The 14,937-nt window shown below is 51.1% G+C and overlaps 1 protein-coding gene across 14 annotated transcripts in view; it reads right to left on the reverse strand.

Moving 5' to 3' along the window:
• DAG1 (dystroglycan 1) overlaps positions 1-14,372 on the reverse strand; it is a 79,382-nt gene extending 65,010 nt beyond the window's left edge. For 3 of the 14 annotated variants that reach the window (XM_017343645.4, XM_089304879.1, XM_089304881.1), the window contains exons 1-2: positions 14,206-14,372; positions 4,503-4,559 (exon numbers count right to left, since the gene is read on the reverse strand). The gene's annotated coding sequence lies outside the window, so the exon portion shown is untranslated. 14 annotated transcript variants of the gene reach the window in all.
• Between the last annotated feature and the right edge of the window lie 565 nt (positions 14,373-14,937).

The raw sequence follows: 14,937 nt of genomic DNA on the forward strand, positions 1-14,937 counted from the left end.
GAATTCTCCTTTCAAAAACTAAATACCATCTTCTAACAAATGCTGGCATTTGCAGTGTGATCTCAGCATGGCAAATATGTTTATTCCCTCATTTGATAAAAATGAAATGCCACTCCCAATCCTAAAACCAAGAATGAAACATACCACTCAGCTCAGGAAGAAGGATAAAACTGGCTGGGATTTTTTTTCTGTAATTAAAAAAGGATGAGAAGAAGGTAAATACCTGGGCCAATGCCAGTACCAGCTGTTCCTGTCACTAGACACCGCTACAGAGGACAAAGAAATCACATACATAAAGCATCTTAGAAATGAATTTTTTTACTCATATGATCAAGAACAAATTTCAGAATCATTGCAAAGTCTACCTATCTCGGGGTCGGCACAGTGGATTAAACTGCCACTAGTGACACCGGCATCCCATATCAGAGTGCCAGTCCCGGCTGCTCTGCTTCTGATCCAGCCCTCTGCCAATGCACTTGGGAATGCAGCCGAAAATGGTCCAAGTATTCAGGTCCCTGCCACCCACATGTAAGATCTGGACGGAGTTCCTGGCTTCTGGCTTTGGCCAGGTCCAAGCCTGGCTATTGTAGCCATTTGGGGAATGAACCAGTGCATGGAAGATAATCTCTCTTTCTCTGCTTTTCAAATAAATAAATGAATCCTTCAAAAAAATATTTTCTTAGTTTATTTGAAAGGCAGAGTTACAGAAATGGGGGAGAGCCATCTTCCATCTGCTGGTTCATTCCCCAAATGGCTGCAACAGCCAAGGATGGGCCAAGCTGAATCCAAGAGCCTAGCACTCCACTCAGTCTCTCATGTGGATAGCAGGGCCCCAAGCTCTCAGGCCACTTTCCACTGATTGCCCATACATATCGGCGGGAGCTGGATCGGAAGTGGAGTATCTGGGACTCCAAACAGCGTCGCAGGTGGCAGCTTAACTTGCTGTTCCACAAGGCCAGCCCCAATAAATTAACTCTTAAAAAAAAAATTACAAAGTCTACCTATCTGGGTCTCAGAGAAGCAAATTCCTCAGCAGCCATCCATCTACTCATATAGAAAAAGACTTGTCATTTCCAAGAGCCAGGAGGACTCCTCCAAACGCACTCCCTGAAGCTCACCCACCCACTTGTTGCAAGGATCTGCCAAAGCACTGCAGCTAGCCACACCCCTGGAAAGAATGAGGTCAGTGTCTATCCAATCACTGAAAACATAATCTCACACACTTTTTTCCCGGGACATGACTGGCCTAGGGTTAGAAATGGAAGTGTCTGGTGAGCAAAGCATCTTTTTTTTTTTCCCCAAAGATTTGTTTGAAAGTGAGAGTTACAGAGAGGGAGGGAGAGACAGAGAGAAAGATCTTCCACTCCCCAAATGGCTACAATGGCTAGGGTTGAGCCAGGCCAAAGCCAGGAGCCAGCTACCTCACCCAGATCTCCCACATACGTGCAGCAGCCCAAGCACTCAGGCCATCCTCCACTGCTTTCCCAGGCCATTAGCACAGAACTGTATTGGAAGTGGAGCAGCCAGTACTCGAACCAGCGTCCATATGTGATGCTGGCACTGCAGGATGCTAGCGTTGCAAGTGGCAGCTTTATCAACTATGCCACAACGCCAGCCACGGCCAAGGCGTTTTGATCTCAGGAAAAGCACTCATACCCAGAACAAACCTGTTCTTTAAAAAGCCTCTGGCTTCCCCTATCTGGAGAACCATGTGACATTTCACATATTCAATGAGTTCTAACATTACTTAGAGGAGCTGGCACTGTGGCGCAGCAGGTTAACACCCTGGCCTGAACTACAGGCATCCCATATGGGTGCTGGTTCAAGACCTAGCTGTTCCATTTCCAATCCAGCTCTCTGCTACGGCCTGGGAAAGCAGAAGATGGCCCAAGCTCTTGGGCCCCTGCACCCACATGGGAGACCCGGAAGAAGTTCCTGGCTCCTGGCTTCGGGTCGGCACAGCTCTGGTCATTGAGGCCAGCTGGGGAGTGAACCATTGGATGGAAGATCTTTCTGTCTTCCTCTCCTCTCTCTGTGTAACTCTGACTTTCAAATAGATAGATAGATCTTTGGGAAAAAAACAAACAAAGGCCCAGAAGGAGTGAGCACCCAGCCTCCTATGACTAGGCACTCCGCCACCTCCGGGAGCAGCAGGCCTCGACCTGCATCACAAGGAGCTCAGGCCAGCAAGGGATCTACAACACTGCTTATCAAAACCTAACAAAACAAGGGTAGACCTGAGGGAAAACAAAACCTAAGTACCATCCTTGAGAACACTCCTGAGCACACAGCAGCAAGTGAGGCAGAGACAGCTGGCTGGGCTCTCAGCCCCTCAGCACCCAGAACCACCGCAGACCGGACACAAAGGCCACATCAGGCCCGACACTGAAGCGGAGGGCTGTGCCTGAAGGCACGGCCTACAATGGGCCCCATTCTCCCTGAAGTCCTTGGCAGGATGGAAGAGGGAGGCCAGGACATTCCTCCACCCCCTCACACCAGAGGGAAAGGGCACAGGCAGCCCGGGGCACCAGAGGCCTGCGCAGGAAGAAAGCAGAAGCAGCTGTCTCCCTCTCCAGCTGTTAGAATCTAAAGGGAAATCCACCAACCTGAGGTGCCATCAGATTAAATCAGGTGGACCAGAAAGCCTTCACAGAAGACCTCTCTGGCTGGCCGCGTCCAACAGAGGGAAAAGCAGCTCAGGGCTGCAAGGAGACAGGGGACCCCCTGGGCCTGTCAGCTCAGGACCAGCAATGCACGCACAAGAATCAACTTCTCTTGCTAAGAATACCTTCCCTATGCCCAGAAATCTAGTCTCTTTCTAAATTCCTTTTGAAACCTGGGCGGGAGAGAGGGGACATCTTCAGAATGGCGAATGGAGTGTTTAGGTCCCATATAAGGACCCTCTGACAAAATACGGTGATTTCTTCCAGGTAAGCAGAGCAACAGCTATCTGCCTAAACTCAGAGCTGGAGAGAGCGAGACAGGAATCCTACTGTTATCTATTTGTGACTTTGATACATTCTATTTTTAGATTTTTAATAAAGAGCTTCTCTTCTAGTCTCCTCCTACCAAATTTCTCCACTCCAGCAATTCAATCTTTCCAACACTGCTCAAGTCTAAAAATAAAAGATACTTTTTCAATCATACCTCACAAAAGCAGAATTGCCTTACTTTCCCCAAAACTCAGAATTTACCCCTTCTCAGGAACTACTCACCAGGCTGGACTCCATTATGCAGCACTCCTATGAGAACGCTTCCTGAGAGCAGGGGACCTCCCAGCCCAAGCAGGGCATGCACAGGGCATCACAGTGATGAGATGCAAATTTCATGGACACATTCCACAGTGAAACTGGGACCCAGAAATGGATGGTGTCCCAGGTTCTGATTAATAGCTAAATAAAAAGGAAATGCCATTTGGAATGCTATTTGGAATTCCATTATTGACTACATCATTTTTCTTGGCAAAGATTGGCCAGAGAATCAACTCAGCACCAGAAAACCACCAAGCTAATTAAGCTTTTTATTAAAAATTCATTTATTTACTTGACTGAGTGACAGACAGATCTTCCTCCATTCACTGGTTCACTCCCCAAGAGGCCACAACTGCCAGAGCCAGTACAGGCCAAAACCAGGAGCTGGGAACGCCATCTGGGTCTCCCACATAGGCAGCAGGACCCAAGCACTTGGTCCACCTTCCACTGCTTTCCCAGGCACGTCAGCAGGGAAAAGATCTGAAATGGAGCAGCCAGAACTGGAGCCAACATTCCAATATGTTGCTGGCATCACAAGTGGCAGCTTACCCCGCTGGGCCACAAGGCCAGCCCTAGTTAATGCATTTATGACAACCCAGGAAGAACTGGTCCACTCCTGCCATAGACAGCCGTGGGAATCTTCTTAAGCAATCCCTGGTCAACCTTGGGATGCTGGAGAGGAAAAGCCCAAAAGAGAAAACGGAATACTTGCAAAATCAAATTCCACTGTTCTGTTTCTACACGCATACCTCATTTAGTAGAAAGAGCCCTGTAACAGGAGCTTCTTGTTTGTAGATTCCCATACTCAGGTACAAAACATCCACAGAGATGAAGAACAAACGCCCAGAGAACCAACAGGGCCCTGCCCACCATATCCCTGGATACGACACACCCTGTCTTTGGCCCGCCTCCCCTACACTGAGGTACCCAGGACTGTGGCTGCACATGCCCCCCAGGGCACAGAACACTGAGACTCTACGGTATTGATGCAGCTGGACTGGAAATCCACGACTCTCTGGGAAGTGGTCCCGAGAGCTGGGTGGGAGAAATGCTTCTTTCACTGGGGGCACAACGGGTTTTCCCCTTCCTTCACACTTTTATCTTCCACATTTCTTACTTTAATTATACAGATTCCTGGACAGCGCTTTGTCCCTACAATTAGTGTTTGAACATTCTGTGGTTAATAGTCTTCCCCAGGACATGATTATTCCTCCACTTTCTTTTGGAGAAATCTGTTTTCAAGTACCTTACCTCTCCTTCTAGTGTTAGGCAGCCTTAAAAGCTTTATCTTCCTGAAAAGCAGAGGCCCTGGAGGAAAAGAAGGAAACAACACTGGTGAATGCCCACGAGTGAACCAGAAATATGCCACACCAACCAACTCGAAAGGAAGCAGGGAGCAGCACTCAGACTCTTGCCCACACCAATTCATCACCCTTCTTTATCAAAGATCTTATTAAGAAAATTAAATTTTCTTTTTTGACAGGCAGAGTGGACAGTGAGAGAGTGAGAGTGAGAGTGAGAGAGAGAGAGAGAGAGAGAGGTGTTCCTTTGCCATTGGTTCACCTTTCAATGGCCGCTACAGCTGGTGCGCAGCGGCCGGCGCACTGCACTGATCCGAAGCCAGGAGCCAGGTGCTTCTCCTAGTCTCCCATGGGGTGCAGGGCCCAAGCACTTGGGCCATCCTCCACTGCACTCCCTGGCCACAGCAGAGAGCTGGCCTGGAAGAGGGGCAACTGGGACAGAATCCAGCGCCCCAACCGGGACTAGAACACGGTGTGCCGGCACCACAAGGCGGAGGATTAGCCTATTGAGCCACGGTGCCGGCCAATATTTTCTGTATAGTCAACCCAAGACCAAAAATTACAAATAATTTCAAAGGTATAAAATTAATTCCAATTAATGGACTTCTGATCACAGGAAAAAATTAGTTTAAGAAGGTATAACTGAGAAGCAGTCTCAAACACTATTAAATGTACCCATTACAGGCAAGTTAGACATTTTTAATAGTTAGCTGATTATTCCCACTACAATCCTGCTTTCAAAATATAAATTCGTGGCCGGCGCCGCGGCTCACTAGGCTAATCCTCCGCCTAGCGGCGCCGGCACACCGGGTTCTAGTCCCGGTCGGGGCGCCGGATTCTGTCCCGGTTGCCCCTCTTCCAGGCCAGCCCTCTGCTGTGGCCCGGGAGTGCAGTGGAGGATGGCCCAGGTGCTTGGGCCCTGCACCCCATGGGAGACCAGGAAAAGCACCTGGCTCCTGGCTCCTGCCATCGGATCAGCGCGGTGCGCCGGCCGCAGCGCGCCGGCCGCGGCGGCCATTGGAGGGTGAACTAACGGCAAAGGAAGACCTTTCTCTCTGTCTCTCTCTCTCACTGTCCACTCTGCCTGTCAAAAAATAAAAAATAAAAAAAATAAAAAAAAAATATAAATTCGTGGGGCAGGTGCTGTGGCATAGCAGGTAAAGCTGTCGTCTGCAGTGCCAGCATCCCATATGGGTGCTAGTTCAAGCCCCGGCTGCTCCACTTCCAATCCAGCTCCCTGCTATTGCACCTCGGAAAGCAGTGGAAGATGGCCCAAATCCTTGGGCCCCTGCACCCCCATGGGAGACCTGGAAGAAGCTCCTGGCTTCTTGCTTTGGATTGGTGCAGCTTCAGCCATTGCAGCCATCTGGGGAGTGAATCAGCAGACGGAAGACCTCTCTCTCTGACTCTCAAATAACTCTGCCCTTCAAATAAACAATAAATCTTATATATAATATTATCGTTATATTATATATAATATCTATTACATATATTATATATAATAATATATATATATAAGTTCTGTCACAATACTGCTGGAATTTCATTCAGACTTGCTTCACTTCAGCTAAGAGAACAGTACAGTTTCAACACTGACACCTTGGTTTATGATCTTGGACTCTGCATCGTACCTATCTTCCCATCCTGGACCCAGAGTAAGACGACTAAGCAAAAGCTTAGCTGTCAAACCCAAGCAAAAAGCAAAAAGAAAACCCTATTTATTAAGGCTAAATTAAGCCCTCTGGCTGGTGTAATTTTGTAAACTACTCCAAGTCTCTATTAATAGAAATTGCTATCTGAGCAGTATTACTGACTAATGATCAGAGTGAAGGGGACGGTCAAGAGGCAAAGCAGGTTATACGACTCCTGGGAAAACTACTTTAATACCCAAGGGCACACACACACAAAGATCTACTGTGAAGGAGCACATTAATCACCAGTTTACTCAAAACTGCCATCATGGCCGGCGCCCCGGCTCACTAGGCTAATCCTCTGCCTGCGACGCCAGTACCCCAGGTTCTAGTCCCTGTTGGGGCGCCGGGTACTAGTCTCGGTTGCCCCTCTTCCAGTCCAGCTCTCTGTGGCCTAGGAGAGCAGCGGAGGATGGCCCAAGTGCTTGGCCCCTGCACCCCATGGGAGACCGGGAGGAAGTACCCGGCTCCCGGCTTCGGATCGGCGCAGCGTCGGCCGTAGCGGCCATTAGAGGAGTGAACCAATGGAAGGAAGACTTTTCTCTCTGTCTCCCTCTCACTGTCTATAACTGTCTCTCTCTCTCTCTCTCACTGTCTAACTCTGCCTGGCAAAAAATTTAAAAAAAAAAAAAAAAACTTCACTCCTGGCCTGGAGTGTCAACTGCAGAAAAGCAGGGGGAGGGGCTTAAGAAGCACCAGCACAGGGCCAACATTGTGGTGCAGCAGGTAAAGCTGCTGTCTGTGATGCCGGCATCCCAGCAGCTCCATTCTGATCAGCTCCCTGCTAATGGCCTGGGAAATCAATGGAAGATGGCCCAAGTGCTTGGGTCCCAGTTACCAGTGTGGGAGACCCAGATGAAGCTCCTGGTTCCTGGCTTCAGCCTGGCCCAGTCCTGACTGTTGCAGCCATCTGGGGAGTGAAGCAACAGATGAAAGATTTCTATCTCTCCTTTTTTCTCCGTAACTCTTAAAAAAAAAAAAAAAGGCATCAGCACAGTAACACGGGCAAAGGCATAAAATGCTCTTAAGCCACTGCTGCCTGGGACATCCATATCTCTTACCAGAGTGTCAGTTCAACTCCTGGCTACTCGGCATTACCAACAGGAGCTTCCTGCTAATGTGCCTGGGAGGCAGAAGATGATGGCCCAAGTACTTGGGCCTCTGCCACCCACAGGCGAAACCAGAATGGAGTTACTGGCTCCTGGCTTCGACCTGGCCCAGCCCCAGCTGTTTCAGGCATTTGGAGAATGAACCAGCATAAGGAAGATTTCCCCTCTCCCCTGACCCCTCTGTGCCCTCTACCTTTCAAAAAAATTAAAAAAAAAAAAGGTTGAAAGGGAAGAAAACTAACTCCAAAAGAGGAAAAGAAATCCTGACTGGGGCCAGTGCTGAGGGCAGCAGGTGAAGCCACTGCTTGTGACATCAACATTACTTGTCAGAGTGCTGATTTCAGTCCTAGGCACTTCACTGCAGATCCAGGTTCCCGTTAATGCTCCTGGGGAGGCAGCAGAGGATGTCCCAAGTACTTGAACCATCAGCTATGTGGGAGATCGCGATGGAATTCTTGGTACCTGACTTCCACCTGATCCAGACCTGGCTGCTGCAGCTGTTTAGGGAGTCAACCAGTAGACGGGAGATTGTCTCTCTGCTTCTCCTTCCCTATTTCTCTGCCTTTCAAATAAATAAATCTTTAAAAAAGAAGGAAGGCGGGCATGCATTGTGGTGAAGCAAGTTAGCCCACCATCTACAGCACCAGCATCCCATATGAGTGCCAGTTCATGTCCTGGCTGCTCCACTTCCAATCCAGCTCCCTGCTAATGCACCTGGGAAAGCACTGGAAGATGACCCAAGTGCCCCTGAACCCACATGGAAAACCTGGAAGAAGCTCCTGGCTTTGGCCTGGCCCAGCCATTTGGGGAGTAAACCAACAGAGAGAAGACCTTTGTCTCTCCCTCTAATTCTCCCTGTCAAATAAATAAAAAGTGAATCTACAAAAGGGGTGGTGGTGCTGCTGCTGTGGTATAGTAGATTAAGCCTCCACCTGCACCACCAGCATCCTGTATGGGTGCCGCTTCCTGTCCCAGCTGTTCCACTTCTGATCCAGCTTGAGAAAGCAGTGGAAGACTGCATCTGCGTGGGAGACCCAGAAGAAGCTCCTGGCCCCTGGCTCCAGATCAGCCCAGCTCTGCCATTGTGGCCATTTGGGGAGTAAACCAGCAGATGGAAGACCTCTGTCTCTCCCTCTAACTCTGCATCTCAAATATATTTTTAAAAACATACCAAAAGGGGCCGGTGCTGTGATGCAGCAGCTTAAAGCCCTGGCCTGCAGTGCCAGCATCCCATACGGGCATCGGTTCTAGTCCCAGCTGCTCCTCTTCCAATTCAGCTCTCCGCTATGGCTTGGGATAGCAGAAGACGGCCCAAGTCCTTGGGCCCCTGCACCCACATGGGAGACCCGGAAGAAGCACCTGGCTCCTGGTTTCGGATCAGCGCACCTCCGGCTGTTGCAGCCATCTGGGGAGTGAACCAGCGGATGGAAGACCTCTCTCTCTGTCTCTACCTCTCTCTGTAACTATCTTTCAAATAAATAAAATAAATCTTAAAAAAAAAAAAAAACTACCAAAAAAAGAGAAAGAAAGGCAGTTACTGGGGGAAGGGGGAGCTCCCATCCACTGGTTCACTCCCCAAATGGCCTAACAGCGAAGGCTGGACCAAGGGTGAAGCCAGGAGCCTGGAACTCCATCTGGATCTCCCAGGTGGCAGAGGTCCAAGCCCCTGAGCCATCTTCTACTGCTTTCCCAGGCATATTAGCAAGGAGCTGGATTGGACATAGTGCAGCCAGGACGCAAATTGGTGCTCATCTGGGATGCCAGTGTTGCAGGCAGAAGCTTAATCTGCTGCACAACACAGGCCACAACAGGCTAATTTTTAAGTTGATAATTCTGTATGGTCCGCAAATGATGTTATAAATATCCAAATGGCCCTTGGCAGAAACAAGGTTCTCCATCCCATATGGTGTTTCTTATTTTCTCTCAGATACTCTGGGAGTCTGCAACCCCCGAGCAGCTACACTCTGCAACTGCTCAAGTCTAAATGATACACAAGGAAACCTGAATGTTGAACCAAACTTTTAATTACCACTTTCCTACACAGGCTAGGAAACACACACACACACACACTCTATAATTTCTGCCCATCCATGAAATGAGTCTGTCGCATTGTCCACTAAGCTAACTGTCTGCCTCTAATCAAGCGAAGTCAGGACGCAGGGCAGCACTCAGGACACAGCCTGGAGGGCCTGCATTCCACAGTGGAGGCTCAACCTCGCTAATGCGGGTACCCTGGAGAGCAGCAGTTCCAAATACTCAGATAGTTCAGATACTTAAGGTCTCTATCACCTAACATAATAGACCCAGAATGAGCTCTAGGTTCTGGCTTCAACATTTGGGAAGTTAACCAGCGGATGGAAGATCTCTTTCTCCTTACCTTTCATATAAATGCTTAAAAAAATTTTAAGGTAAAACCACATCACCCTCTATGATGATTCTAATTCTCCCAAATTAGAGCTGTTTTTCTTAATTTTTAAAGATTTATTTATTTATATGAAAGCGAAAAACAGAGAGGAAGAGGGATCTTCCACCTACTGGTTCATTCCCTAAATGGCCATATCGTCAAACCTAGGCAGACGCTCCATCTGGGTCTCCCATGTGGATGGCAGGGCCCAAGTAGTTGGGCCAGTCTGCCACCTTCCCAGGCACATTAACAGGAACCTGGACTGGAAGTGGAGCAGCCAGGACTTCGATCAGCACTCAGATATAGAATGCCAGCATCACAAACAGTGGCTTAACCCACTGTGCTACAATGTCAGCCCTTTTTAAATTTTATTTACTTTCATTTTATTTAAAAGGCAGAGACACACCGAGAGACGATCCATCTGTGTATGTGTGTGCCCATGCTTCTCGGCCTCTCAAATACATTATAAACAAAAATACTGCTCTCCGCTTTCTTACCCCTTCCTGCAGGAGCACAGACTCCACTCTACCCCACTGGGAGCTTCTAGGGGCTCCCCCGAGGCTCAGCTCAGCCTTCAGGTCAACCTTCTGTCCCCTTTCCCCAGGACACCTTACTCCAGCTCCAGCCTATCCACACCTTGGTCTTCCACACCTGGTCACCCAAGGACAGCCTGGTGACATCTTCCTGCCTATCTCAAAGACACGAGCTGTCCTCCCTTCCTGCAGCCTAGAAGGCCGCTCTTTGCTCCAGGTCTCTCGGCCTGACTTCATCTTCCCACCATCACTTAGCAGAAGGCACTTGCTGATAGCTGCATCACTTAAACACCTAACATTTTCAGAACTTACTTGTCTTGAGCCTTTTCTCCACCCCACAGTTGACCACTGTCCTTGTTCAGGTCCACTGTCTCCCTCAATGGACCCCATCACCGAATAACAAGCCTCTAGTTCGGCCCAGGCTGCACAATCACACAGGAGGCCTGCCTCTTGAAACCTGGAGTCAACCCCACAGCTGTGCTGAGACCTTCGAGGCTTCCTGCTGCTACACAAACTCCTTCATGCTGCACTGTGGCCCCAATCCAACCTTCCAGAACACCCCAAGAAAACTGCCCATTCTTCTCCTTCCCACCCTGAATCTGCTTACCTCTTTCCCTACCACACAGCTGTGACGTTCCTGTCACTGCCTCTTCACCACTCAAACCACTAGCCTCCCCCAACCGCCACTTTCGCAGGTTTCAAAGTAAGTAAATAAAAACATTAGCCCTTCTTGAAGGTTCAGTTCAAAAGCAGACCTCCCCTAAAGTTTGCCCACACTCCTTGGCGAGGACCCGAGCTCCTTGGATGACTTCAGCCCAGTCCCTAGAGCAAATAGCATAGGGACTAGGAAGACTCCAACAGGCCCTTGTTTCTGAGAATGGCCCTTACAGCATGTTCACAGTCTTTTTTGAGGTCCCTGACTTAGACTCGTAGGCCTGGTTTTCACCGAAGCACCCTCCAGGGACCATCACTATCAGTTTGATGCAACATAAACACAAATGGATAGCCCAACATAGGCTCCACGTCACGGTGCAGATTAAGCCGCCTCTGATGGCAACACCTCCTAAGAGTGCCACTTTGAGTCCCGGCAGTTCCACTTGGTATCCTGCTTCTGCTAATGTGCCTGTGAAGAAAGCAGAAGATGGCCCACGTACTTGAGCCCCTGCAACCACATGGGAAACCCGGATGAAGCTCCTGGCTCCTGCCCGGCCCACTCCTAGCTGCTACAGCCATTTGGAGAATGAGCCAGGGGATGGAAGATCTCTGTCTCTAACTCTGCCTTTCAAATAAATAAATCTTAGAAGAAAAAAACAGCCAAATATTCAAACTGAGTTCAAATGATCAGAGTTATTAACCTTGGGCACATTCCTTCTCCTGTGACTCAATTTCCTCAGCCAATAAAAAAGCTCTGATAACTACCAGTGATGAACAGAGAGCAGAAACAGACGGCCCCAGGCTGCAGTGACGCAGGTCCATGATGTCACTGACCTAGGAAGCAGGAGAGGTTGCAACAATGGTGAGGTGAAGGACTGAACATGTTCCCATCCTCCTCAACAAGGACGAACACACCTCTACTCTCACAGGTTTAGACACCTGCTATGCCCAAGAGGAAATGTAATGCCCCAGGTCAAGCAGGAGATAAGGTTTTTAATCAATCAAATGCCAGACTTCTCCTAAGCGTCACCTGCAGTCTAAGTAGCCTCCACCATTCTTAATGCTTAACAAGACACTAGCAGATCTCAGGGCCACTGCTTGTGGCAGCCAAGAGGTGCTTTACATCCTCGGTCTTCTGGGCCAGGCGTTCCTGAATGCAGGCCCCTCCCCCACCACGGCTGGACATTCCCTCTGAACTACCTTTTCAGCCCTCTCAGGAGGCCCCTCCTCCTTCCTCACCTCTCCTCAGTTGGTCAACTGGACTGCCAGAAGTCCTGGCCCTGGTCCCTCAGTGGCCACCACTTTCATCTTTCTAAGCACAGGTCTGGATTATGCCACTGCACTGATTAAAAGCATTCCGAGGCTCCTGCACCCTAAGTAGGAAGAACTCCTGAGCACAACAAGGCAGGCCTAGGCCTCCCACCTGCCAAGCTGGAAGACTCCCAGGTGCTATTTTGGGCAGTCCCATGCGGCGTGCTTCCCTGTGTCCTGGCCTTGATGTCCCTCAGCTAATTCCTGCTGGCCCTGAAAATCACAGCTCAGGAATTCCCTCTCTTCAGCCTGCCACGTGAGCACATTTAGTGAACAGTTGCTAGTAAGCATTGATTCTCTCTGACCCGTGGCCCCCAAACTGAGTTCCTTAAGGGCGGAACTAGACACTTACACAGGGGTCCCCAGGATCTACCACAGAATGTGTGCCAAGTAGAGAGGCCAAATATTTGTTTTTGCCAAATCAATTTTTTTTTTAAATAACAGCGAGGAGCTGTCCTCTGCCCTTCAACAGAAGCACTTATCAACAGAAGCGTTCGTGTTCCAACCAGGTGTTTGTTATCTACACGGTGCCGCTCACTCTGACCTTTACACAATTTCCCACAGGCCATGACCAGGCGCAAGCTATGCATCCAACTCCCCACTGAAACCAACTTCTCCAACAAACAGCTCCTCAGCCTCTTGCAAGCATGCATGCCAGGAGCGCTTTTTCCTTGACTGCAAAGTAAAAAAAAAAAAAAGTTCAATTCCACTTCTCCAATATTCCAACTACGGATTTTTATGCCTCCAAAATGTGGTAAGGTCGAACTCGTTTTTAGAACAGGAACATTACAAAATTATCATGTCTCTGAACACTAAACATAGCCCAACCTGATAAAATTATAACATCCCATCTACGCCAGACTTTTCAAAACATCTGGAAGTATATCCAAGTCTTTTATCAGGCCCTAAGTCCACAAACACGGAGCTTGACTTGCACGCCAAGAATCACTTCCACTCGCTTTTGTAGGGAACCAGCAGGTCGGACTTCTAAGTTTCGAACTCCAGGCTCTAAGACGCTGTCCCAGGCCCTAGCCTCAACCAGGCAAAACTCCTTCAAGATCATCACCATTAAAGCTAACCCAGAAGTAACTCAATTTACAACCGCAAAAGCTTCTCAAGAGACTAAAAAGGCATTAGAAATGAACGGCTGAGTTTGTTAAGGAAATTAACTTGGAATTTAAGGGCAGAAGGATTCTTCGTATTTTCTCTGGGGACATCTCCCGACATACTCGCGGGTGAACCTGATCTTGCCATTACCAAGTGAAAAGAGGCAAAGGTGCCAAGCAGCTTTCCAAACGAGCTCAAGCTGGGGAGGGGGACCCCCCAAGGCTCTGAGCCGTTCAGGCCGAGAGGCGGCGGCAATGCCCTTCCCTGCCTCCGGCAGGGGCTCGACGCCTCCCTCACAGTCGGGATCTGGCCCAATTGGGCCGCGACCCCCACTGTGAGCCCCGGCGGCGGCCCGCAGGCCGCACACACCCGCGGCAGACGCGCAGGCCCCGCGTTCCCGGGAGCGCGGGCCGGGCTAAGGCCTGGCCCATCTCCGCTGCACGCAGCCCGGGCCTCGCCGCCGAAACGCTCCGAGCTTTCGCTCACAGCCCCGAGAGCAGAGGGGCGGCTCCGCCGGGGCGGCGCCGCCTCCTCACCCGCAAGGACGTCCGCGGCCGCGTCCCCGCCCCGGGCCGAGCAGCGAGCAGCAGCAGGTGTTCCGCGGAAGGCTCGGCCAGCAGCAGAGATAGGGGCCGGAGCAGCCAGGCACAGCGGCGGGGGGCGTGCGGCGCACTCACCCAGCGCCGGCGGGCGGGCCCGGCAGGTGTTCGGTCCTCGCAGCCCCAGGACGCCGCCGCCACCGCCGCCGCCGCTCCCCCGGGACTCGGCGCGAAGCTGCCTCTGCTGCCGCCCCCGAGCCCAAGGAGCGCGAGCGCCGCGCCGCAGCCTCCGCGCGAGCACGTACCGGGCGGTGAGAGGGCGCCGAGCGCGAGGGCGGGGCGCGCGGCCGGAGCCTAGCAACCGCCTGACACGCGAGTGCCGCAGCCAATCCCGCGGCCAGCTCCGCGAGGCGCCGACTGGCCGTCCGCGCGCCGCCAGCTTCTGCCTGCGTCGGCCGCCCCGCAGCGCGCCGCACCCGCGCGCAGGCCCCGCCCACGCCCGGGCCTCTCTGCTCATTGGCCCGCCACTCCCCCGCCGGGCGGGCCACGCCTCATCGTGGAAGCCCCGCCCCCTCGGCCAGCCAGGTCCTTTCGGAGACACGCCCTGGCCAGTCCTGGTGCCCCGGAACTCTGAGAAGCGGGAAGGGGGAGGGGCGCCCCGCCTAACCTCAGGCCTTTGGGCCTCAAAACTAACCGGGGATGTTCAGGCGCCTGGACCAGCCCGGCCAAAGCTGGCCACCTATAGACTGTGCTCGGCCTCCCTAAATTCCCTCGAACGCACATCAGGGGGTGTTTATAAGCCGTGAAAACAATTAAAAGCGTTCTCTGAATTGCAAAGGATGAGAGCCTGGCTGCCTGGCCCGTACACAGATGGGGAAACTGAGGCCAGGGCCCAGAGGATCTAGCCCTTCTCCTATGGCCTCGCCAGAGTCCAGGAAGCACCACCTCAAGACCTTCCCTCATCCCCTCCCCCTGCCTGGAACGCCAGAATCCAGGGCCTCCTCAGGCGCCCAAAATAGCTCTGACCGCCAGAGGCA

This window comes from Oryctolagus cuniculus, chromosome 10 (assembly GCF_051225735.1).
Source record: "Oryctolagus cuniculus isolate XC-2025 breed Fujian yellow rabbit chromosome 10, ASM5122573v1, whole genome shotgun sequence".
In the NCBI taxonomy this organism is placed as follows: domain Eukaryota; kingdom Metazoa; phylum Chordata; class Mammalia; order Lagomorpha; family Leporidae; genus Oryctolagus; species Oryctolagus cuniculus.